The sequence below is a fragment of the Grammomys surdaster genome, unplaced genomic scaffold (assembly GCF_004785775.1).
Source record: "Grammomys surdaster isolate TR1022 unplaced genomic scaffold, NIH_TR_1.0 126391, whole genome shotgun sequence".
Classification (NCBI taxonomy): domain Eukaryota; kingdom Metazoa; phylum Chordata; class Mammalia; order Rodentia; family Muridae; genus Grammomys; species Grammomys surdaster.
In genome coordinates this window covers 160,191-163,762 of record NW_021621185.1, presented here as the reverse complement: position 1 = coordinate 163,762, position 3,572 = coordinate 160,191, and the positions used below count along the sequence as shown (strand labels likewise).

General features: G+C 44.2%; 1 protein-coding gene across 6 annotated transcripts in view; it reads left to right on the top strand.

Annotated features, from left to right (window-relative positions):
- Positions 1-2,187: 2,187 nt before the first annotated feature.
- The window catches only part of Rfesd (Rieske Fe-S domain containing), a 15,413-nt gene continuing 14,028 nt past the window's right edge, over positions 2,188-3,572 (top strand). The window contains exons 1-2 of one of the 6 annotated variants that reach the window (XM_028760142.1): positions 2,188-2,221; positions 3,242-3,353. The gene's annotated coding sequence lies outside the window, so the exon portion shown is untranslated. Of the gene's footprint in view, positions 2,222-2,323; positions 2,876-3,241; positions 3,354-3,572 lie in introns of those variants that run through there. The other 5 variants (XM_028760141.1, XM_028760140.1, XM_028760144.1 and 2 more) reach the window with 5 other exon arrangements.

The following is a 3,572-nucleotide window of genomic DNA, read 5'->3' as shown; positions in this document are numbered from 1 at the left end:
ATCAGTGGTGAAAAGGAACATTGTGGTGGTTTGAATATGCTTGGCCCCGGAGTGGTACTATTAGGAGGTGTGGCCTTGTTGAAGTAGGTGTGGCCTTGTTGGAGTAGGTGTGGCCTTTTTGGAGGAAGTGTGCCTTTGCAGATGAGGCCTTTAAGACCCTTGTTCTAGCCAACTGGAAGCCAACTTTCTCCTGTCTACCTTTGGATGAAGATGTAGAACTCTCAGCTCCTCCATATCCTTGTCTGCCTGGACACTTCCATGTTCCTGCCTTGATGATAATAGAGTGAAATTCTGAACCTGTAAATCAGCCCCAGTTAGGTGTTCTTCATAAGATTTCCTTGGTCATAGTGTCTGTTCACAGCAGTAAAACCCTAACCAAGACATTGTTCTATAAAATATCACTGGTTATTGTAAAACTATATAGTGAAAAGAATAGTATGAAGGAAACTAACACTAGCTATTATTCTGGGATTATCTGTTTTATTTATTTGGGCTCATTTTGTAAATGTTTTGATAAGCCAGATATAGCAGTACACACCTGTAAGTGCTGTGACTTGAAAGAGCTTGGAGGGTAATTTGAGAGAATCAATTGAGCTCACAAGTCTGAGACCAACCTGGATAACATAGCAAAACTTTATCTTGAAAGCTAAAAAATGTATGCAACACTCCAGGGTAAGTGAACAAGATCCCTGAGTCTCAGGCTCCCCTGTTCTTTGGAATACTGAAATCACTATGTTAGTATGTTTTTTTGTGTGTGTGTTTTTATTTTTGTTTTTCTTTCGGTTTTTCGAGACAGGGTTTCTCTGTGTAGTCCTGGCTGTCCTCGAACTCACTCTGTAGACCAGGCTGGCCTCAAACTCGGAAATCCGCCTGCCTCTGCCTCCCAAGTGCTGGGATTAAAGGCGTACGCCACCACTGCCTGGTGTTAGTATGTTAAATACAGGTTTCAATGTCCAATTTTGGGGTTACAGCGGAATCATTTTGAAAATTAAAAATATATTGAATCTCTTCTAAGATTTCTACTTCATTGATCTAGTGTACTGGGCAAAGTTGTTTTTCTTTTTTGTGGTTGTTTGTTTGTTTGTTTGTTTGTTTTTAATTCCTAGGCACATCTAAAGCCTAGCCAAGGTTATAAGCTATTGCATCAAAGGATCATTGGTTTTACAAATCTTTATTACTCTGTGTGAGCAGGGACATGCATGATACCACATATTATGTGGAGTCAGTTCTTTCATCATTCCATGGACTCTGGGCTACAACTTAGGCTGCCAGGTTTACAAAGCACTCTTACTCCATTGCTCCCCCCCTTAAATAAAAAAACAACAACCGGCGTCTCTGTGCTGCCCAACACTTGGGTTCAAGTGATCCACCTCAGCCCCCACAGTAGCTTACTTTACAAGTACTTGCTCTGGTTTACGGAGAACGCTTGCAAACCTGTAAGACTCATTTAGCTTTTACCTCTGAGCATAAGAATGAGAAATTCTGTTTTGTTTTGTTTTGGTTTTCAAGACAGGGTTTCTCTGTGTAGCTCTGGCTGTCCTGGAACTCACTCTGTAGACCAGGCTGGCCTCGAACTCAGAAATCCACCTGCCTTTGCTTCCCAATTGCTGAGATTAAAGGCGTGCGCCTCCACTGCCCGGCCGAATGAGGAACTCTTATTGTGTTGGTTTTAATATAATACCAAAAGCGAAGTAGGTAGTTAAAAAATTGAAAGTGAAAACACACCCTCTCCCCTTAAATCTAACTTTTAAAAGCTTTAGTATACACATGTACTTAACCTATTTGGATCTCAAGCAATAAGTTATTTGTGTTAAAGAGATTAAAGAGAGCATATCACACATGGGAACCTGTATGTTGTACAGTATGGAATTGGACCTTTGGGTATGCAGTATATGACTGTCAAGTTTTCCTATGTTCTAGGTATTATTTCGCTTAGGCATGAGATTGCTGGGTGCATTAAATTTGGATAAATTTAGAGTGAGACCAATAATCGTTCTTTTAAAAAAGAAAATGATGCCACTTATGGTGAAAGAGCAGGGAAGGCTGGTTGTCACCATCAAACCAACTCACCCCGCCTGAGTTGGGGGGTGGCGGCGTGGGGAGCCAGTACTTCCTGGCACGTGACCCTTGCCCCGCCCCTTCAGAAACTCGCCTCACGCAGGCGCATGACGCAGGGGCTGCGGGAGCCGCGTGTCGAGGGCGGGGCAAGGACCCCGGCGTCGTAAGTTGGGTTCTCGCGGTGCGGGAACTGGGAGCGGGCGGGGTGGGGGCGGAGCTTTCTGGCATGCTACTTCCGGGCGGACACCGGCCGGGGCTGGACTTCCTGCGGCGGCTGCCAGCCGTTCAGTGTTCCCGCGTGTCTGAGCTGGGAACATTTGGTCCCAGGGCTGGCGTTCAATAATGGCTCGGCCTCCGGAAACAGCCTCAGTGTACTGTTCACCTTGACAGTTGAGCCGCAACCGGGACATGCAGCCATTTAAATACGCTTTCCCGCACTTGCGCACGTAAAGTATGAAAGCTAATCCTTCTGATGTCCCACGCACCCCGAATGTTTTTCTGGGATGGCCGTCGGGACTGCTCCCGGTTGCTGTGCTGTCCCTGGCGCCGCCCAGTCTAGCAGCTGCGGGCTGTCTTAGCAAATAAAGCTGGCGTTAGAACTGCGGAAGTCATGGAGGTGGCTACCCATCTAGTGTTTCCTGAGGGTGCACCCAGCAGTACATAGTAGAGCAGCGTTAACGTGGTTTTCGTCTGCACACCCTACGATACAGGCCGCTTATGAAGCATTCCGGGATTCAGACCCAGGTGAAACTCCTTGCCATCTTTAATACCAGACATTGGCAGTAATTTGCTTAGCTCCATGGCTTCATTAAATTGGGCAAGTGATTTTACTTTAAATGTTTGTGAACACAGTCTTGTATATTAGCATGATTTAAATTCGGAACCATCTTTTTTGATACCCGTATGCATTGCAAATATAAAGCTCTCTATACATTTTTGCTGAACGGTTTTTATGGCTTTCAAGATGATTTTCTTTCAGGCCACATTTTTTTTTTCTTTATAAATCGCTGGCTGCTAGTTACATAAAAGTTAAACCAAGCAACATACGAGTTTATGGATATTTAGTTTTGTGAGGAGTAATGAATATTTACATGCGAAGTGTCCAAGCGGTAGTCAAATGTAGCTAGTCATAGGTATTTATCATCATCAGACTGCTACTGACTAAAGCGTTTCCCTTCCCCAGCCTAAAAGCAAGAGTGTCACCCTGGAGATAAGTATTGTGATAATGTGTGGGCCAAGTGCCCACTCTTGGTAAGAGCCCCTTAGTCATTGCTCAAGAGGAGTGACACTTAAGTGTGAGTACCTTTAATTTCATGTCTTTTGTCTCCAGTGACTGTATACGTGAATAAATTATCTACATTAGAAAGGTGCTTAAAACTTCTGGGGCTATCCACTTACCTAAAACAGTTTCATGTGGAATTCTCACTTTAAGAAACCTAATTTTAGGGATCTAGAAACAAAACACTTTCTCTCTCTCTCTCTCTCTCTCTCTCTCTCTCTCTCTCTCTCTCTCT